The sequence below is a fragment of the Protopterus annectens genome, chromosome 9.part0, assembly GCF_019279795.1.
Source record: "Protopterus annectens isolate FY-2018-M chromosome 9.part0, PAN1.0, whole genome shotgun sequence".
Lineage (NCBI taxonomy): Eukaryota > Metazoa > Chordata > Ceratodontiformes > Protopteridae > Protopterus > Protopterus annectens.
In genome coordinates, this window is record NC_056743.1 from 602278132 (window position 1) to 602301180 (window position 23049).

The following is a 23049-nucleotide window of genomic DNA, read 5'->3' on the forward strand; positions in this document are numbered from 1 at the left end:
AAAAAACTACTTCATTAATGTTTAGAACACTATGGTGAATATAATTCTTTTCTTAACATCTGTTGTAATGTTTTCCTACATAAACTGCACATCATTTTGTAAACTCTGTATCTATGCAGTCAGAGGCATTTTAATGCAAGGTGAGAGTGTCTACTGTACATGCTTACGATATTTATGAAAAAAGTACTCTTTCTTAGCAGCAATGTATCCGTGATCTACAGTGTAATGAGATAAAGCTAAAATGAAGCAAATAAAAGTTAGTATGTTATTATCCTTGGCTCTGGGAGAATGCAAATGTCATCTGATCATAACTACACAGAAAAAAACGGCAATTTCCTCAGTTTTTATAGATGTGAAAGTCTGGGTTAATGTTCTTGATTTAAGCTACAAAATATTTTAATCAAGAAATTCGACAAGCAGTTCAGTCTATTCTGAGTAATGTAAATTGCAATTTTTTAAAGGATACTGACAAGCAGTTCAGTGAACATAAATTAAAATAAAAAAAAATTAAGTTTGAAACTATGGGCAGTGAATAGTTACATAAGAAGTTGGATCCTGAGCAACCTTAGCACTATAAATCATCAAATATAACAGTGCAGAAAAGTGGAAAGGGATGACTATGAGGGTACAACATAGCAGAAGTCTGAGAAGTAGGGAGACTGTGTGATTTTGGATGCAAATCCTTAAACAGAATAACAGCAGTCATACAGAACATTATTTTCATAAAGCTGAAGAAAGCATTCCAAGAACTAATCCAAAATGGGAACAGAGAAGGGAAAATGTTGCCAATAGGGATGACTGCAAGTAGGGATATAGAGAATAAGTAAGGGATAGCTGGAGTTTACCAGATAAGATTGCTCACAATACCTTGGTTTCTTTGCCAAATAAGAGCAAGGAAAGTAATGAGTTGGATGCGGTGAAGCAGATGTTTGGACTGCAACTTAGAGAAGGCCTTCCCTACTAGGGATCGACAAAGTACAGGCAAACAGAAAGGGATATGGGAGTGATAAGTTTAAGACCAGCTCTGCTGTAGTTTTTTAGTCAAATCTAGAAAAGAAGCTGCTGTTAAAAAAAAGAATAATTAGTAAGACACAAAATATTGCATTACAACTATAAGAACCAATAATGGAGGTTAAAAAAGATGAGGAAGAGAGACTAGAAAGGCAATTTACAAAGGAAGAAATGGGAATGCATCTGTATGGTGCCAACATATGGGATAAAGACCAGATGATTTGCTTGGAAGTCTTTGCAAAAATGTTTTTATACCCCAGATTGAGAAATTTCCCTCAGGTAGATATGGAAAATAGAGAGGTAAGTGGAAGCATATTTTCTGGGAGCATAATGAGTTGCCAGATTTTAAAAATTCCCTTGAGAATAGTCCGTCAGAAATTCTGGGGGAGCAAATGGCTTTAACTATGGAAGTGATTCTTTTAAGCTGGGACCATAGGATCTGAACAGCCTATACATAGTAAAGGCTTTCTAAGTTTAATGCTACTGGCTATCTAAAAAGTAATCATTAAAACATGGAAGTTAAAATCTAAACCAACTGTAACTGTAATACTGAACAATGTTAAGGAGATAGAGAACTGGAGGTGGGGACTTCCAAGATGGCTGTACACTGATCACAATAGGTTAATTTCAGCTATCCCAGTATGAAAAAAGAAAATGGAAAATAACAGCTACTAAATCTGCCAGTTTGGAGTAAAATTCAATTACTGGCCAAGTACACTGCCTGGATGTCAGCAAGAAGAAATTTAGGGAACCTCAAGCAAACTCAACTACAACAGTTGAAGAGAAATGCTGACTAGGAAGAATCGGCAGCTGTTAAGCAAAAAGCAGTTCAAGCTCCAGCTATGGTACAAGAAATATCTTTCAGTAATTTAAAGGAAAAACATTAAACAAATGTACGTGGGGATGATTTAAATGAAACACTGAAGTATACCAAATCAAACTACAAAAAGCTACACAAATAGAATAGGATGAACTGATAAAAACTGCAAAAATCAAAGGGTGAAATTAAGAAAAAGGCTGGCTAAGTATGAGACACTTCCGGAAGAGCGGTTTCAAAAAAATGGTACTGTTAAATACACAGCACCCACAGAAAACCTGAGATGCTCTGTTGTATCACAGAAACTGGAAGGAACATAACTATTAATTTTATGAAAGCACAAATAAGCAACTGGACTGGTTTTACGCTGCAGGATTTTTAAAAGGGCACATTCAAGTGTATGCTCCACTTGTGGCCATGAGAACTCAGACAAGACATGTATTAGTAATAATGCAATCATACCAGCAGAAATAGTTGATCCTGACAAAACCAGGGTAGAAGGTCAAAGCATTAAAAATTGGAGTGTTTGTGGAAAATGACTATACACTGTATACCAAACAGAAGAGAAGTAAATGTATCTCAGCAATGAGGGAATATTGACAGGCAGGTGTGAGATTCAAGCTGCTGTATTCAGTTGTCTTTAGAATATTTTTCCTGGAGGATCAAAGACATTTTTGATGCAAAACTGGCCAAGGAGAAAATTCTTCTGACAATAAAGTTCATAGAGAGACTATGCCAGTGAAACATTTTTTCAGTGTTGCAAAGGAAAATGCTTAAGACAGAGAAAGGAAAGAACAGTTGACTAGAAGAATCAAGAGTAAGACTTGAGCCACAGTCTGTGCTGGGAGATTTAGATTAACACAAAGAAGACTAGTAACACTGAAACTAGTGAATATATTTAGGAGTACAAAGTATTAATTACATTTTGGAAATATGAATTTGCAAAAAAAAAAAAAAAACGTCTGAGAAAGACTGGACTTTTGTTGACTTTGTTAAATTTGTGGGTGGACTGTAAAACATATACCCCCACCACTTTACGCAATTAATTTTTAGGAAGGCACTAGGAGGACAAATTAAGTTTTTTTTTTTTTTTGCTCTTAATAGCGCTTGTATAAAACATTTCATGATATAACCTGCATGTTATATAGTAAAGTAGATTTGTGTAGTATGTAGTCAGTCAGGGGAATGTTAAATGGGGGGGGGGTGAGGGTAAGTCTTTTCAATGATACTCGTATTTGATAAAGATATTAAAATAAACATGTGCTTTTTAAGTTTTAAGAAATGCATACATTACAAGTCAAAATGCTGTAATCATGGACTGTTGGGGAGATGGATAGATTCTAAAAGTGTAACAATTACACTGAATGCAGAACTGAGATGTTTTCTCCTATTTTTGCAAAAGTGAACGTCTAGATTAATGCCCTTGGCTTCATCTAAAAAAAGAAGTTATGTCTTACCATAATGCTCCATCTGTGTTGTTGATCTTCATCTATTCTTGACTAATGGGTAGGATTCAGACTCTTGGAACCGATCCGACCGTTACACAGCATGCACCAGCCAAAAAAAAGAAAATTGCTCCAACCGCAAGTCTACACACAATTCTCCTTTCTAAATTACCTCAGATCGAGTTTGCCTCCCACAGAAGAATAGTACAATGAAAGTCAGAAGCAGTGTCCAAGGTGCTTAAAACAATAAGAACCCAGCACAGGACATCACTCCACCAGAAACCTGAAGGAGGGAAAAGGCAGGAGGGACGCAAAAAAGATGAAGATAGATAACACAGATGAAAAGTTACGGCAAGACAACTTCTTTATCTGATGATGTCAATCTTCATCTATTCTTGAGTAATGGGACAGAGTCCCCAGCTACCTTGCATCCTGGGAGGGCTTATGGAAGGATATTCCTGAGCACCATAGAGCCAAAAGATGCTCTTCCCCTGGACACCATATCCAATTTGTAATGCACAAGAAAGGTACGAGGTTTAGCCCACGCTGCAGCAGTCCACATATCTGACATTGAAGCTCTGGAATGAAAAACTGTAGAACTTGCCACTGATCTTGTAGAATGTGCCTTGACTGGTTTCGGAAAGGTCATATTCAACTTTTTTATATGAACGATACACATTCTCTCAACCACTTGGAGAGAGTTAACTTGGAGACTGATCTTCCCAAAGTTGCACTGGTGAATGATATAAACAATTGATCAGATCGTCTAAATTGCTTTGCCCTATGTAAATAGAATCTCAACTGCCTATGTAAATCTAGAAGGTGAAGGCAGTACTCTCCTTTGTTAGAATAATTTGGGAAAAATAGTGGCACGTCTACAGATTGATTGATATTAGCATCTGAAATCATTTTAGCAAAAAGATCGGATTTGTTATGAGTGACACACTGTCCTTATGGAAAATTAAGTAAGGAGCTTTAGCGCATAGGGCCTGTAATTTGGAGACTCGTCTCGCAGAAGTGACAGCTATGAGAAATAATGTCTTCCAAGAAAGAAACTTAAATTCACAGGTAGCTGCTGGTTTGAAAGGCAGTTCTGTAAGTGACTGTAGTAGTACAGTCAAATCCCAAGGTGTGGAGAGGATCTTTAAAAGAGGTTTTAAGTGTATAGTACCTTTTAAGAAAACTTTTAAGAAAACTTTGCAAAGCTCGTGGGAGATCAAGGGTTGGTTGACAAAGCTGATATGAAAGTTCGAAATCGCTGCTACTATGACTGCAGAAGCAGAGGCTCCCTTATTAAAAATGGCAGTCAAACTCCCCAAAATTTTCTACTGGCACTGAAAAGGGGGTCTTGTTGAGGGGAGAGGCAAACAGGTCTCAACTAGGTTGGCCCCAATGAAGAAGACTCCTTTGCTGCTCTGGAGTTCAGAGACCACTTGTGAGGCATGAGGATTCCTCTTCTCAGCTTGTCTGCAATTATGTTGGAAGTCCCTGGGATGTGCGTTGCTATCAGAAAGTGGTTGGAAGATACTGCCCATTGCCACACTCAAAGGGCTTCTCAACACAGTGGGTAGGACTTGGTTCCTCCACTTGTTGATGTACCAGACTACAGACATGTTGTCTGACTGAATAGCTATCTTCCCTGCAGGAAAGGCAGAATGAAACACTTGCAACTCCAGAAGAACTGCCCTTAGCTTCAAGTACACTGATATGTAAAGCTGGCCTCAGAAGGGGACCAAGTGCCTTGGACTGTTTTCCCTAGGTAATGCCCCTCCTGCCCTATCTGGGAAGCATCCCTACTCACTATGGCCTTGGGCTGGGGGGAGACAAAGGGACGACCTTGAATAATCTCTCTCAAATGCATCCAAGTGAGACTATTTTTGCATCAGCTGGAAATGAAAATTAAGGGGTCCATGGGATGAGTCAGAATTGACCATTGGTTTGCTAATAGCCACTGGAGATGTCTCATGGGGAATCTTGCTAGTGGAACCAAAGTAGCAGCGGCTGCCCGTGGAGCCCAGAGCTTGTAGGATTAATTGAGCAGGTATTTTGTTTGAGCGCAGAAGAAGCTGGACTTGCATCTGTTTTTTCTGCAACCTGTGAAGGGGAAGCGATACAACGCAAGTAGAAGTGTTGAGATAAGCTCCGATAAATTCCATGTCTTGGTTGGGAGTTAACTGGGATGTTATGCCCAATTGGTGGGACAGGTCGAGTATGAAGTCTGTGGTCTGTTGCAGTAGATACCACGTGGAAATGGTGAGGAGCCAGTCATCTAGGTAAGGCAACACTCGGAATCCATGCAGCCTCAAATGTGATGCGACAGCCACCATGCATTCGGTGAACACTGTGGGAGCTGTGGTGAGTCCAAAGGGCAGCGCTCTGAACTGGAAATGACTGGCCCCTCTTCAGAAGCAGAAAAACTTTCTCGAGCGTTTTTCCACTTTTATGTGGTAATAAGTGTCTTGAAAGTCGATAGTCCACATCCAATTGTCTTTCTCCCAGAAAGGGAGATTAGACTGAAGCGTGACCATCCAGAATTTTGTTTGTTGGACAAATGTATTTACAACACTACGATCCAGAATTGGCCTCCAGTCCCCTGTTTTCTTTGGCACTAAAAAGAATCTTGAGTAACAAACAGCTCCTAATTGGTCTGTTGGGACTGCTTGGATGACTTTTTTCTAGCAACTTTTGTACTTCTACTGCTGCTTGAACTCTCTTACTGTGTGGAACGTTGGAGAGTTTTGCAGGGGTTCTTGGATAAAGGATGAATGGAATTCAGTAGCCTTTGGTAATTATCCTCAACACAGAGGCATCAGTGGTAATGTGTCACCAGGCATTTGGGTGCAAGGAAAACCTTCCCCCGACTGCTTCCAGAAGTAAGCAATCGAGCCTCCATTCAGGAGTGCTGATAAAGATGACCAAAGAATCAATCTCTGGAACCCTGACTTTGTAGAATACTCCTGCCTCTTGGACAGCATCTTCCACTGAAAATCCCCCCTCTGCTCAGAGGGGAGTCCGAGCCAAGTGTGTTCTGGAAAGGCTTTTGGGATTTTTTGAATCGCATTTTACCACTCCATTGGTTCCTGCAGTAGGACCATTGAAGAATGGAAAAACAGACGTCCACAGCAGACAAATTCTTTCCAACCTTTTCACACCTGGACAGAGCTTCCTTAACCTTGGGACCAAACAGGGAGGACACATCAAATGGGGCACTGACAAAGGAAGATTTGAATGGTTCCGTGAACTCACACAGGTGCATCCAAGCATGTCTTCATATTGCAACACCTGAAGCTGCTGACCTGGTTGCCCCTTTGGCTGCATGTACAATGGAGCCTCATGGACAAATCTGATACAGACTCCAGGGCAGCTACCTGGGAGGCCACTTTCTTCTGGACCCCCTCAGCCACTGTTCCCGCCAGGGTATCTGACAGCTCCTTGACCGGATCCCTATGGTGTCTAGTAAAAAGTACCAAAAATTTCAAAGACCTGATGGAGAAGGTCGATGATGCATAGAACCCCTTCCCAAATCCGTCCATCACCCTGGACTCTTGGTTCAAGGGATGGACAGCAGAATTTTCTTTTAGTTATTTCTTAGTAGCAGCCACTACCACCATGGCATCTACTACCAAGCCCTTAGCCCAGTAGGGTTGGTCCTCTGGGGCAGTAAGAATCTTATGAAGTCTCCGGGGACCGGTTCAACAGTATCAGGAGCCTTCCAAGCCCGCTGAGCAATTAACTTAATTACATCAGTGGGTGGGGTCCCCCAGGTGGTAGATAGGCGGGCACCAAAGGCCTGCAAGTACACAGTTCCTTCGAGGATGGGTTTTTGGGCTTCCAACTACCCCTTGGTTTCAGGATCTCCAAAATGTTTCCGAAAGAGACATCTTCCAGATGGGATCATGGGAAACCATCCCCTTCTTCGAAATCTGTGTCTTCTGTGATGGATTCTTCACCAGAATCGATGTGCTTCCTCTAGCACAATCTCTTCCAAGAGGGCATCTCAGTGGGAATATCTGAGGAGGTCTCGAAAGAAGGATATCCTTACAAGGCAAGTCTTGCTGACCTGATGCATGCTGTCCAGGGGAAAAGGTTGGTGCCTGAACTGAAGAGCCTGGGGTCTGAAAGGTGGACTCCAAGAACCCAGGGAGCCACATGGGAAGATGCAATGGCCAAAGCCCTTTGCGTGGCCTGAAAGGCAGGACCCCCTTAGGAGGGATGGGAACCCAGAACAGAGACCAACAAACTGGGAACCGGGGTCATACCCTGCCCCGAGAGTCCTACCTTGCAGACCAGAAATGAGGAAGAATCCACCTCTGCCGTAGCCGTGAAACGCTCAGAATGGGCAGGAATCCTCCATGCTCAATGGCGAAGACACGGTCCTGGGGGTCCAATGGTACCAAAGGGGCCAAAGGCAAACTCGGAGCCTAAGTCACTGGAACCTGGGTGGACGGAGCCAAACGCTCTAAAACCTGAGCTGAGATTGGAGGAGGAGAGTAATTGGGTGTTGTGGGAGAGAACCCAAGCTGCACTAGGAGGGAGAGTGGTCTGAACAGAGGAAGAAAGACCACAAAGTACCAAGATCTGGTTCACCAACCTAACAACGTCCAGTTCTGACATGCTTCTGGTGGAGCACTTAGATAGGGCTGACGACGACTCTGGTCTCTCCACAAATGGACTAGGTAATTGTCCAAAAAAAGGATCCACTGAAGGTGAATATATAGACCTGGGTTCTGAAGATGTGGATGGCTTTGGTACCATATGCTGCACAGAGAGTGAAACAGCACCTAAGTTGGAACCATAGTGATTGTCAGAGACGAAATCATATCCAGTGTTGACAGAACTGAAGTCATCTTCGGTGCCGAAGATTTTGACCGTTCCGAAAATTAAGGAACTTTTGATTTTTGGTTCCAAGGATGAACCCTGCTCGGCATATTTATGTTTTTTTCAGTGCCAAAAGAGATGATGGCACCGATCGAGAAGACTTAGAGCCAGAGGGGACTGGTCAGCTCTGGACAAGGCTTCCTCGACGGGCCTTATGGAGCCCTTTGAGGATTAGCTTATTCTTTCTCTCGGCCAGGATTCTATTATTAAAACCCTGTCAAACAGTACATTCCACACTCAGGTGGGGCACACCCAAGCAACACACACACACACAGACATCTGTCATGGTTATCTGAGTTTGGCATCTTTCTGCTTCACTAAGAACATTGTTTGAATCCTGTTGTACGTGATTTAGGCTTTTCAGCCGTACAGATCAAAAAAGGAGGCACACACACACGAGCACACAGTAATTTAATTGAGAGAAAAAGGAAAAGTCTGTCAGCAATGGTAGAAAAAGGGTTGCCACAAGGGTAAAGAGAAAGAACTACGAGTGATAGTAGGGGAAAGTATTTACAGTGGTAAACAAAAAAAGGGTGGGAAACACACTCACTTAGGTAGACCAAACAGTACATAAAAGAGTTACAATTAACAGTAAGACGTCTTAACTATTAATAGAAAAGTTATAACTACTGGAAAAACAGAAAAATTATTTAGCTGCGAGAGATCACTGGCTGACATGCCTGATTTGCAAAAGCGGCAAAGGAGATCTGAAGTCATTTAGAGAAGGGAATTGTGGCTAGACTTGCAGCTCGAGAGATTTTTTTGGCTGGCGTGAATTGTGTAATGGCTGGATCAGAACCTTTCCCATTAGTCAAGAACTGATGAAGATTGACATCAAATGCTTTCTGTAAGCAAGTAGGCTTTAAAATAACTATGAATGCCATAAGAAGTGCTAATCTTTGAGCATATGCAATATTAGCTTTTTTTTCTTCCTTTAGCAAATGCTGAGTGGAAATTAGTCTGCAGCTAAAGGCAGTTGTACGTTATGTTTTTATGAAAATGCGCCGTCTGCAAGTGCAAGCAATTCATCTGGAGAGTTTTGAGCACTGTTTGCTGACAGAAATGCAAAATTTTAAAGTACCAGGATAGCAGTTCAGTAAAAAAATAAAGTTTGATATTATTGGAAGTGAACAAAAGATAGCAGCTTCCGTAACAGCCTTAACACTTCACTGCATTTAACAGAACAGCTTATAATTTACTTTTACTTAAAGATAGTCTTAAGATAAAGTCCACTAGCTAAAATGTAATGACTGCTTAAAGGATACAAGTTGTTTTCATCTATGAGGGGAGCAGAAAAGAACAGGCAGCATTCAGTATAAGTGCGAGAGCAGGCTCTAACATGCATTTTAGCATGGATAACCTTAATTTAAGGTAATGCAATGCCCGTGGGTACAACTGTTAAACTTCATTTTTTGAAGAAGATGTACATAGTTTTGGGAGTTTGTTTTAAATTAACAGGTTATGGGGGTGTTCTGAAAATGTATACTTTTTTGTTTGAAGGTTTTCATTAAAGTACTGAAAAATGTGACATACATTCAAATGGAGATGACAAGAAAACTATATAAAAGATCAAACAACCAAACATTAGTGTGTACATGTAATACAAAAGCTGGAAATGCACACTGAATAAAGATATCAAGTATAATAGGTGGAACAATAACTTATCTCAATTGCTATGCTATCCATATTTGGAATTTGAATGGCCTTACAGGTATAAACTAAAAGGCAAGAGTACTGAATTACATTAAGAAATGCAGAGTGCAAATAGCAATGTTGCAGTAGATACATTACTAAGGATACAAGCATGTGAATTTGATAAAAACAGGATTTCAGGATGGATATTCAGCAGAACATCAGGGACAAAGGAAAAGGGGAGTTAACTGTATCAATTGCTAGAGGAGCTACAATATTGATAGAAGAGAAAAAAAAGATAAAGTACAGTTTTGTACCTACCATAAATGTAGATGTTCGAGTGCTCATACAGCTGCAGCCATTACAGATGGGTTATCCTGCCGTCAGGCGGGTCCTCGGTCGGCCGAATTCCAAAGTCTAGGTCCGGCGTCGGTTGTCGTCACTTCTTCCCTGACGTCAGTGTGGCAGGGGTACAAAAGAGGCAGCCGACGCCATTTTCTTCAGTTTTTCTTGCCCCAGATGTCAGGTGCCCCCAGAAGGAAGGCAAAACATAATGTTATGCAAACATGCAATATAGAAAAATCAAAAAAATAGAAGTTATGTTCTTACCATAACGTTCCATGTTAGTTGTCTTCTTCTCGCCTTCTTTCTTGCTGGATGGGTTCGGAGCCGACCTCGGCTCCGACTCGGCCACTCTAAAAGCTCGAGAGTTGGTTCCACCGGCTCGAGGCTCCCCTTATATCCCACAATGCTAGGCGGTATTACCTCAGATCTCGTTTGTAAGCTATGCCCAGCCAAAAATAACTCCAGAACCACTGGAAAAGGGAAAAACCCACCTCTATAAAAGGAAGGGAAGAAGGTGACCTGAAAACCTGATGGACTATATGCACAGTATAGCATATACCTAGCTACAATAGAGGTGGTAGAAAGAGAGGTCACAATCAAACTCCTCTAGGTCTGTCCAGGCTAGGGGGAAGGAGAAGAAAGAAGGCGAGAAGAAGACAACTAACATGGAACGTTATGGTAAGAACATAACTTCTATATGTTAAGTTGTCCATCTCGCCTTCATTCTTGCTGGATGGGACCGCGTCCCTAGCACCTTGTCCCGGGTGGCCTATCGGAACAGACTCTTGAGAACAGTGGAACCAAAGTTAGCTCTATGTCTAGAAGCTAAATCCAACTTATAATGAGAAATGAAAGTGTGAGGAGTAGCCCAAGTAGCCGCTGCACAAATGGTGTCAATAGGCAGCCTGTCTTGGAAGGCTATAGAAGTAGCCAAAGCTCTGGTGGAGTGGGCCTTAGGTTTGTTAGGCAGCTTTTGGTGTCTAATTTCATAAGCAAAGGAAATCAGAGATGTTAGCCATCTGGAGAGTGTTACCTTCGAAACTGAAAGTCCCTTTCTGCCTTCTGCATAAGAGACAAACAACTGGTCAGTTTTCCTGATCTGTTTGGTTCTATCCAAATAATACCTTAACTGACGATGAACATCTAGCCAATGCAATTTTTGTTCAGACCTGTTAGAATAGTTAGGAAAAAACACAGGAAGGTCAATGCTTTGATTTAGGTTAGACGCAGAGGCTACTTTAGGTAAAAAGGATGGATTGGTTCGTAAGGACACCCTGTCTTTATGAAACAATAGATACGGTGGTCGACTGCTGAGTGCATGAAGTTCTGAGACCCTTCTAGCTGAAGTAATGGCTACCAGAAAGAGAGTCTTCCAGGATAGTAATTTCAATAAACAGGAAGCTGCAGGTTCGAAAGGGGGAAGAATCAAAGATGTGAGAACTAAATTAAGGTCCCAAGAAGGAGGAGGATTTCTTATAGGAGGTCTGAGAAGAAAAACTCCCTTCAAAAAAGCTTTGCAAAGCTTGTGAGACATGATGGCAGAATCCGAAATGCCCACATGAAAGTTAGAAATAGTTGCCAATTGAACTTTAAGAGTAGAAGGAGATGAACCTGCATGGAAGAGTTCAGCTAGAAAATCAAGGACTATTTGGATGGAAGCAGTGAAAGGATCTATGTCCCTTCCTTGAGCCCAATAGGCGAAACGTTTCCACTTACTAAGATAAATCTTCCGAGTGGAAGATTTATGGGAAGCTATCAAAATATCTCGAACAGAGTGAGATATTTGAGGAAGCCTGGCTAAGGTTGGAATTGGAGGAACCAAGCAGTGAGGTTCAGAGAGGGGAGGGAGCGATGTAACTGACCTGATTGATGGATCAAAAGATCTGGAACTAGGTCCAGACGCCAAGGTTGCTCCAACAGAAATTGATGTAGAAAGGGGAACCAAACCTGTCGAGGCCAGTAAGGAGCAATGAGGATCAATGAGGCCTTCTGAGCGATAGCTTTCTGTATCACTTGAGAGATTAGTGGAAAGGGAGGAAATGCATACAGAAGTCCCCGGGGCCAAACTTGGACTAGAGCGTTTCTGCTGGGCTGGCCTGGTAACGGGAATAGGGTGAAATAATCTCTGCACTTGCTGTTTTGGGAAGTAGCAAAAAGGTCGCAGCAAGGCTGACCCAACTTGAGAAAAATTTTCTCCAGAATAGAATCTTTCAGAGACCACTTGTGAGGCATGAGGATAGCTCTGCTCAACTTGTTCACGATTAGATTGGACTTCCCGGGGATGTGCGTTGCTATCAGAAACCGCTGAGAAGAAATCGCCCATTGCCACAATCTGAGTGCTTCTCGACATAGGGGATAGGACCTGGTTCCGCCTTGTTTGTTGATATACCACACTACAGACATATTGTCCATCTGGATTGCTATCGTTCCCAAGGGAAGAGAGTCTTGAAGGGCTTGCAACGCTAAAAGCACTGCTCTCATCTCTAGAACATTTATATGCAAGTGGCATTCGTCTGGTTGCCATATGCTCTGGACTGTTCTGCCCTGATAATGCCCCCCCCACCCGATCAGGGAGGCGTCCGTTGTCAGAGTAGCAACCGGAGGGGAAGGAACAAAGGGTCTTCCCAGAAAGAGCTGAGGGGAAGAAATCCACCAAAGATGATGATTCTTGCATGCTTGCGTAATCATAATGGTGTGGGACATCGGACGTTGCTGGTACGACCACTGTGTGAAGAGCATCCATTGAAGGATTCTCATGTGGAATCTGGCTAATAGAAGTAGAGGGATAGCAGCCGCCATAATCCCCAGTACTTTCAGAACTAATCTGGCTTTGACTCTGTTGCTGTGGAAGAGAAGGGAGACCAGTTTGCGTATGTCTGCTATTCTTTGGTCTGTTAGTCTCGCAGACATGTTGACTGTGTCTAGATTTGCGCCTATGAAGGTAATAGCACGACAAGGCGACAAAACAGACTTTTCGCAATTTATTGAGATGCCTAACTTTTGACAAATGCGAAAGGTGTAGTCTCTGGCCATTAGAAGAAGATGCTTGGTAGGAGCTGTGAGGAGCCAGTCGTCCAAATATGGAAACACCTGGAATCCTTGACGTCTCAGGTGAGAAGCTACCACTGCCATGCATTTGGTAAACACCCGGGGGGCAGTGGTGAGACCAAAGGGCAGGGCTCTGAATTGAAAGCGACTGGTTCCCAGCCGGAAGCGGAGGAATCTCCTGGAGTGTCTGTTCATTTTTATATGATAGTACGCATCCTGGAGGTCTACAGAGCACATCCAGTTTTCCTTTCCCAATAGGGGTAGGATGGACTGTAGCGTGACCATCCGAAATCTTGTTTTCTTGACCGACTTGTTCAAGATACTGAGATCCAAAATGGGTCTCCAGTCCCCTGTTTTCTTTGGAACCAAAAAGAATTTGAAGTAGATTCCGGATCCTTGCTGGTCTGCTGGCACTGGCTGAATGGCTCTTTTTGCAAGCAACTTTGAAATTTCCAACGCTGCTTGATCCCTTTGAGCGGGTGGAACATCTGGAAGGGTTTTTTTGATTGATTTGGAATACAAAGAACGGAATGGAATAGCCTTCGAAATGATGGACTGTACCCACTTGTCTTGAGTTAGGGATCGCCAGGCTTCTGGGTACAGTGACAATCTTCCCCCGACTGCCTCTGAAGGTGGACAGTCGGGCAACACCTCAGGGATGCTGGAAGGGCTTATCGGAAAAAGTTTCTCGATTGCCCTGGTTCTGCGGACCCCCTCTGCCTCTAGGGCGACGTCTACCATTATTGTTCCCCCCTCTGCCTCTGGAGGGGAACCGACTCTGTGCGTCAGGCAAAGTCCCTTGAGATTGTTTGCGGAACCACATTTTCCCACTTTTCTGGCCTTTGGGGTAAGGCCTAGAAGGAGTAGAAAAACGGACTCCGACGGCAGAAAGAGTTTTGCCATCCGTCTCGCACCTCGTCAAGGTTTCTTTCACTTGAGGACCAAAGAGAGATGATCCATCAAACGGGGAATTAGTGAAAGACGTTTTAAAGGGGTCCGCAAAATTGCATAGCCGCATCCAGGCATGTCGGCGTAAGGCAACACCTGTCCCTGCGGCCCTGCTCGCTCCATCAGCCGCATATGAAAGGAGGCGCATTGAGGAGTTAGCTATAGAGTTTAGGGTAGCCAGCTGAGCGTTCATCTTGTCCTGAAAACTCGCAGCTGTAGGATCCTTTAACATCTCACTCGCTTCCTTGATCAAATCTCTTTGAAGACGAGTGAAATGGCATAGGTAGTTCAGCGAACGCATAGCAAAGGTCGCTGACGAAAACATCCGCTTCCCGTACCTGTCCATAGACCTAGATTCCTTGTTAGGAGGATGGACAGGCACCGAAGGATCAGCTAGTTCCTTCTTAGTGGCAGCAGCTACCACCATAGCATCCACAGAAACTCCCTTGGTCAGAAATTGCTTATCTGCTGGTGCTGTGATAAACTTTGAAGGTCTCCTGGGGGTGGGGTCCACTGAGTCAGGAGCCCGCCAAGCCTTTTTTGCTACCACCTGCATGAGGGGGTCAAAGGGGGGGGACACCCAGGAGGTGGAAGGGCGAGAGCCAAACGCCTCAAGATACAGATTCATCCTCCGAAGGGTTAAGGGCTGGCCAATTTCCCCTCTGTTTCAGGATCTCTAGAATGTCTGCAAAGGAGACATCTTCAGAAGGGGAACGGGGGGAACCCTCGGAATCCTCTAAATCTGTGTCAGAGGTGACAGACTCAGGTGAGTCTATGTGCTTCCTCTTACACTTTCTCTTCCTAGGGGCCTCCCCTGCCAATTCAGGAGAGGCCTCGGAAGAGGATGAGATCCCCACAGGGGATTCTTGAGGAGCTGGCTCTCTGCGGTCTGGGATGAGGGAGTGAGTAGACATAACCTGAGGCACCGAAGAGGGAGGGACGGACAGAGCCGACTGTGGAGTTGAACCAGGTTCCAACACACTCCGCATGACCTCGAACGCACCCCTGTCAGGCAGAGCCAGAGGTCCCCGCTCCGAAAAGCTGAGAACCCCTCGGCACCGACAGTGATGGCTCGAGGCCGATGTCGGAGCCGAACTCACCAGCGAGAAGCACCGAGAGGAGAGCGGGGTCGGACAAGGGTCCGATGCCACCCACCCCCTCGGAGCCGACGAGGGAAGTCCGGCGCCGAGATTCTTCAAAGGAAGAAATCGGAGCCGACGACGGAACCGAAGACAATTGTATCGGTTCCGACGCTATCACAGTCTCGGTTCCGACACGCCCCGGCTCCGAGCTCAAAGGAGTCGGAGAAGGAACATTTTGAGGGATAGGGTCAAGCATCGACTGATGAGTCGGGCTCTGAAGCATTTGGGCCAGTGCCTTGGACTTAAGAAGTCGACTCACTACCCTCTGAAGATCATGATCCGAAAGCCTCGATGATCTAGAGGAGTGAGATCTATGGCTCCGTTCAGACAGCAAGGGAGACGCTGGAGCCAAATGAATGGAGCCAAGGGATGGTGACCTAGACCTCTTTCTAGACGTCGGATCCGATGGTCTGATCGGAGCCGACCCAGGAATTTCCAATGCCTCGGCTCCAGCCGGAGCAGAGGGAACCACAGAAGCTGCAGTCCGAGACTCATCGGCTCCAGCCGGAGCCGATGTAGCAGTAGGTTTCGAAGCCTTAGGCCTCGACTCAGAAGCTGGAGTCGAGGACCTAGAAACCTTAGAGGGTTTGCCCGAAGTAGCAGTAGGGGAACCCTCAGGCTTAAGCAAACCTCTTAAAATAAGTTTGTTTTTTCTTTCCTGCAGGACTCTAGGGCTGAAGCCATGGCATACAGCACAAGAGTCCTGCAGGTGTAAAGGTCCCAGGCAGTATACACAAGAAGTGTGACCGTCTGTCAGAGACATTTTCTGACAGCACGAGTCACACTTCTTGAAGCCTGAGACCTTTGACTCCTTAGACATTTTCAAAGAAAGTGTAACCACACACAAACACACCGATTACACTTTTCACAAGGTTAACTAAAAAAAAAGGGAGATTAGTTCTTTTTTAGATCCCTAAAAAAAAACACATACACTCCACTAAGGGGATGGAAGGGCCCGAAGGCCTGAGGGAAGAACTAATAAGTTCTTGTGGAAAAAAAGGGTGGATAAACAGGGAGGAAAGGGTCAAAATCCACTAAGTTAAGGGAAATAACTATAATAGACTAAATTAAAGGGGTTTAAATTCACTATAGATTAATCTATAATAACTGACCTGAAGCCGGTAGAAACCATACACCTCGATCGCTGTAGCGGCAAACGAGATCTGAGGTAATACTGCCTAGCATTGTGGGATATAAGGGGAGCCTCGAGCCGGTGGAACCAACTCTCGAGCTTTTAGAGTGGCAGAGTCGGAGCCGAGGTCGGCTCCGAACCCATCCAGCAAGAATGAAGGCGAGATGGACAACTTAACATCAGTAGTTGCAAGCAAATACACCATAAAAGAACACCCCAAATAGGTTGTATGATAAGGTGTTTGTCATAAGGCCTGTCCTAAGAGGGGACGGAGGGGGGGTAACCTGGACTGCAGCTGTATGAGCACTCGGAACATCTACATTTATGGTAGGTACAAAACTGTACTATGTTCATCGTGCATACAGCTGCAGTCATTACAGATGGGAAGAATCCCAAAGCTAAGTAAGGGTGGTAGGCACTAAGTGGAACTAGGAGGAGCGAGGATGCCCTGCAAGACTGCTGTGGCAAAACCCGCTCTAGATTTAGTGTATAGTGGAAGGTGATAGTGCTTGGAGAAAGTGTGCACTGAACTCCAAGTGGCTGCTTCCAAAACGTCCTTGGTAGGGACCCCCCTGAGGAAAGCTGCAGAGGTAGCTGTGGCCCTGGTAGAGTGGGATCTGATGCATGCAGGCACAGTTTTTCCAAGAAATGAGTAACAAAAGCATATGCAGTGGGCTATCCATTTTGAAATTGTCTGTTTGGAAATAACCTTCCCTTGAGCACCTGTAGCATAGGACACAGAGTTGCTCGGATTTCCTGAATGGCTTTGTCCTGTCCAAATAATAACAAAGTTGTCTGTGAATGTCCAAGGAATGTAGTAGTCTTTCCCCTTTGTTTTCTGGATTTGGATAAAAGGTAGGTAAGTGGATAGTCTGAATCAAAGCTACACTGGATACTACCTTTGGCATAAAGGTAGGGTTGGTTCGTAAGGAAACTCTGACCTGATGGAAAATGATGAATGGTTGCACAGCCATGAGGGCCTGTAGCTCCGAAACCCTGCGTGCTGAGGTGATAGCCAGAAGAAAGGCCATTTTCCATGACAAGTATTGTAGTTCTGTTGAAGAAGCTGGCTCAAAGGGGGGGAAGGGTCAGCTTTTCCAATACGAAGTTGAGGTCCCAAGCAGGGACTGGTGGTTTCCTTGGGGGTTTTATATTTTTTGCCCATCTGAGGAACTGCCTTAAGAGAGGATGTGAGAATAAAGGAGGATCTGTGTTGTATTGTGCAGAAATGGCTGAAGCGTGGATCTTCATGGAGGAGAAGGAAAGTCCACTATTTAACATCTCAGCTAGGTACTGTAAAATTTGAGGTATATTTATTACCCAAGGATTCTGGCCCTTTTCTTGATTCCAGGCACAAAATCGTTTCCATTTGGCGGAGTAGGCTTTTCTAGTAGAAGGTCTTCTGGCCTCCAAGATGACATCCTGCACCTCCTTGAAGAGGAGAGTCTGTTGGGAAATTAAGGAATTCTCCATGCAGCTAGATTTAGGGTTTTGAGCTGGCTGTGAAGGGTTTTGTAGTTGTGCTGGGACAACAGAAGAGGGACTAGAGGTAGGATCCATGGTGGGGAATGTGTCAGGCTCTTCAGGAGCAGATACCAGTGTTGTCTTGGCCAGTCTGGAGCAATGAGAATCATTTGCGGCCTCTCTGCTCTGGCTTTTAATAGAACTTTGGTCAGTAGAGGAAGAGGCGGGAAGGCATAAACTGTCAATGTTGCCCAATTGAAAGTGAATGCATCCACTTTCCAGGCCTGTGCATGATAGGTCCTTGAGCAAAATTTTTTCAACTGGTAATTTCTGTGGGTAGCAAACAGATCTATGTCTGGCTGTCCCCATGCCTGAGTTATCTTTGTGAAACTTGAGGATGCAACTTCCATTCGTGTGGATCTGTCATATTTCTGCTTAGGTTGTCTGCCAGTGCGTTTTCCTTCCCTGGCAGGAATTGTGCCTGTAGTTGAATTTGCAATTCCAGTGTTGTGTTCCATAGGGTCATGGCTTGCCTGCACAGGGGGTATGAATGAGTTCCCCCCTGTTTGTTTATGTACCACATCACTGTGGTGTTGTCTGTCCTTATCAATAGCTGGCCTGGATGCAGTAGGTCTTTGAAGGTCATAAGAGCATTTTGCACAGCTAGCATCTCCTTTTGGTTGATGTGTAGGTGCTTCTCTTTTTGGGACCATTTTCCCTGAATGCACTGATCTGCCATGTGTGCTCCCCAGGCATAGTCTGAGGCGTCTGTTGTGATGATTTGAGTTGCTTGAAGTACACAGAAAGGGAGACAGTACAGTTGTGTACACTTACCATAAATGTAGATGTTAGAGTGTCTTCACTGTTGCAGTCATGACTGTAGGGTTCTCCCCTGCCGGCAGGCAGTCCTCGGTTGGCCAGAATCCCAAAGTCTGGGTCCGGCGTCGTCTGTTCAGCCATGCTCCCTGACGTCAGAGCGCCAGGAGTACAAAGCTGACAGCCGACGCCATGTTCTCCAGTTTTTCTTGCCCCAGATGTCAGGAGTCCCAAAATGAATAAGGTCCCATACCCTTTGCAAATACACCTCAGAAAAATGGTGAAAAAAGGAACCACACAAAAGCAAAAATAAAAGGGGACAGGAAGGAGGGAAACCCAGACTGCAACAGTGAAGACACTCGAACATCTACATTTATGGTAAGTGTACACAACTGTACTATGCTCATCGTGTTTCACTGTTGCAGTCACGACTGTAGGGTAGAATCCCAAAGCAGAATAAAAGGGAGGTGGTCATAAAGAAGAAGGGGCGGCTAAAAGGCCCTGCAAGACTGCAGAAGCAAAGCCTGCCCTAGACTTCGAGTAGAGAGGTAGATTGTAGTGCTTTGAAAAAGTATGCACTGAACTCCAAGTTGCAGCTTCCAAAATGTCTTTGGTAGGAACTCCCCTGAGGAAGGCAGCGGTAGTGGCAGCAGCTCTGGTGGAATGAGTCGTTATACTCCCTGGGATTGGCTTTCCATGGTGTGAATAGCAAAATCTGACTCCATGAGCAATCCATTTAGAAATGGTCTGTTTTGAAATGGCTTTACTTTGGGAACTTGAAGCATAAGAAACAAACAATTGCTCCAATTTCCAGATGTCCTTGGTTCTGTCCAGGTAAAAATGTAGTTGTCTGTGTACATCCAAGGAATGTAAGATCCTTTCCCCTTTATTTTGAGGAGTGGGGAAAAAAGTTGGCAAGTGAATAGTTTGATTTAAAGCCACTTTGGAAACCACCTTAGGCATGAAAGTAGGATTAGTCCTTAAAGATACCCTGTCTTGATGAAAAATAATATAAGGTTCCACAGCCATAAGAGCTTGCAACTCTGAAACTCTCCTGGCAGAGGTCAGAGCTAACAGGATGGCTGTTTTCCAAGATAAAAACTTGATGTCAGAAGTGGCAGCAGGCTCAAAAGGAGGTAAGGTGAGCTTTTCCAAAACATAGTTGAGATCCCAAGCAGGAATGGGAGATCTAGGGGGCCTTAAGTTCTTAGCTCCTCTGAGAAACTGTCTCATGAGCTGGTGGGAAAAGATTGGAGGGTCTGTATTATAATGAGCAGAAATAGCAGAGGCATGTATCTTAATGGAAGAGAAGGAGAGACCCTTATGTAAGAGGTCTGTCAGGTAAAGTAAAATCAAAGGAATGTTAGGAATAAGAGGATCAGAATCCTGAGCCTGCATCCAGGAACAAAATCTTTTCCATTTTCCTGCATAAGATTTTCTAGTGCTAGGACGTCTGGCTTCTAAAATGACATCCATAACCTGCTTGGGTAGGAGAGAATGAATCAAAGACACTGGATTAACCAGGCCGCCAGGCTGAGTGTTCTGACATGGGAGTGTAGAACCTGACCCTGGTGTTGGGACGGAAGGTTCGGAGTCTGTGGTAAAATCCAAGGGGGCTCCAGACAAAGGTTTTTCAGAGTTGGGTACCAAAACTGTCTAGGCCAATTTGGGGCCAGCAAGATTATCATCTTGGGCTTGTCTTGTTTAATCTTTAATAATACCCGTGGAAAAAGAGTAAGAGGCAGAAAGGCATATCCCGAGAGGTTTCTCCAACTGAATGATAGTGCATCCACTTTCCAAGCTTGTTCGTGGAAAGTCCTGGTGCAAAAAATCTGTAGTTGATGATTGAGGTGGGATGCAAAGAGGTCTATGTGAGGACATCCCCAGACTGCTGCAATCATCTTGAATATTTCGGTGTCCAGCATCCACTCGTGTGGGTCCGAAAGGTTTCTGCTCAGACTGTCTGCCAGGAAGTTTTGTTTCCCTGGTAGAAACTGAGCTTGAAGGTCCAGATTGCAAGCTAGAGCGGTGTTCCACAGATCCATGGCTAGTCTGCAAAGGGGGTAGGAATGAGATCCCCCTTGCTTGTTTATGTACCACATAACTGTGGTGTTGTCTGTCCGTATCAGTAGTTGTCCTGGTTGTAGAAGATTCCTGAAGGCCAATAGGGCTTTCTGAACGGCTAACATTTCCTTTAAATTGATATGCAGGTGCTTCTGATCCTTTGTCCAAAGGCCTTGCAGACAGTTGCCCTGAAAATGGGCTCCCCAGGCATAATCTGAGGCATCCGTGGTTAGTATCCGAGTGGCAGGAGGCAGGCAGAAGGGTTTTCCTTTGTTTAGAGTACATGCCTTGGACCACCAAAGGAATTCCTTTTGAAGACAAGGCAAGACGGAGATCAGTATGTCTAAACTGTGGCAATGCTGAGACCATACACTTTTTAGGTACCACTGTATTTTCCTCATATGTAGTCTTGCATATGGTACGAGAAGGATGCAGGAGGCCATGTAACCCAAAGCCTGCAGGAATCTCCTTGCAGATAGCGGAGTTAAAGTTGCCAAGGTTTTGAAAGTTGAAGCCAGCTGCAACTGTTTTTCGTACGTCAGAAATGCCATCTGGGTTGTTGTGTTTAGAGAAGCGCCCAGAAAAATTATCTGTTGTGAGGGAGTCAAATTTGACTTTATGTTGAATCCCAGGAACTTGAGAAGATTCTGAACAAACTGTAGATGCTGGAGTAAGACATCCTTGCTGTCTGCCTGAATAAGACAGTCACCCAGATAAGGGTAAATTTGAATTCCCTTGAGTCTACAATAAGCTACTACTGGAGCCAAGCATTTGGTGAAGACCCTGGGCGCAGTAGACAATCCAAAGGGCAGCACAGAGAATTGAAAGTGCCTCGATCCGGCCTTGAACCCGAGGTATTTTCTGCGGTCCTGCCTGATGGGAATGTGTAAATACGCCTCCTTTAAATCTAAAGTTACCATTCATGCATTTTTGGTCAGCATTGGAAGTAGCTGCTGTAGAGTAAGCATCTTGAATTTTGGTATCTCTAGAAAAGTGTTCAAGACTGACAGATCCAGAATGGGTCTCCATGAATTTTGCTTCCTGGGGACTAGAAAGAGTCTTGAGTAAAAACCTTGTCCCATCTCTGAAAGTGGAACTAGTTCTATGGCTTTCATAGCCAAGAGAGCTTCCACCTGGTTTAAGGCCTCTGTCCATTGATGTTTTGGAAGATCTGGCCATCCGCTTGGCCTTGGTAGGGTATGAAAATGGAATTTGTAACCTCTTGAAACCACATCCAGAACCCACTTGTCTTGGGTTATACGAGTCCAATTTTGGTGAAGAGAAAGTTTTCCTCCGAGAGGGGCTTCCAGGCAAGAAGTTCCTGCAGTCCAACAGAGGGAGTCATTGAGTCTGTTTCCTATGAGCTTGCGACCTGTCCTCTCCTCCCCTAGGGGTGGAAGCAGTCCACTGTCTTGGTCTATAAGAGGCTTGTGTTTGAGTCCTTCCTCGGGAGCGTCTGTATCTACCCCTCTGAGGCCTGTCTGAATTGGGAAAGGACCAATTTTTAGTGGCTGTACTTGTAAGAAATCTTTAACTGTTTGCATGGATTTTGCCTTGTCCTCCATCTTTTTAATCACCTCTTCAGCTTTAGATCCAAACAAAACATTATGCTGAACAGGAGCATCCAATAATTTAGCTTTTACTTGATCTGGCAAATTTTGTTCCTTTAACCATGCATGCCTTCTAATTACTGTGCCAGAGGCAGCAGCCCTACAAGAAGCCTCCAAGGCATCAAATCCACATTGTAAGCCATGCTTCCCAACTTGTTCAGTGGCATGCATTAAGTCATGTAATTCCGTATCTGCACAGGCGGAAATGGAAGTTAGCTTTTGTTTTAAAACAGGAGAAATTGCTGGTATTTCAGCATATGAAGCTGACAATTTAAAGCCCTAATAGATAAAGTAGCAGAAGTATACACTTTTTACCCCATCTTTCTAAAGATCTGGAATCCTTCTCAGTGGGAATGGGGTTTTTAGCAGAAGCGGCCTTAACTCCCTTAGGACCCTGAGAAATGGTTTCAGGGTCAGCAGTAGGGTTCTTGTATAAAAACTGGTGGGAATCAGGAACCCTGTAATATCTGTCAGGCTTAACAGGAGCTGGAGGAAGAGAGTCAGGGGTTAAGTTAGCTTCCGAAAAAGCATCATCCACAATATCCAAAATAGGAGGAATAGCCAGGGGTCTATGTTGGGGAAGAAGAAGAAAATCCCTTAATCTTTTCTTAGATTCCGAATACTCCTGTCCTTCCCAGTGGAAATGTTCCCTCATTTCATGCAAAGTTTCCCCCAAAAGAGAAGTCCTCAGGGGGAG

The 23049-nt window shown here is 44.3% G+C and overlaps 1 protein-coding gene across 1 annotated transcript in view; it reads right to left on the reverse strand.

The window, feature by feature from the left end:
* Nucleotides 1–23049, reverse strand: part of DOCK5 (dedicator of cytokinesis 5) — a gene marked incomplete in the record, with an annotated part of 3482443 nt that overhangs the window by 2816585 nt on the left and 642809 nt on the right.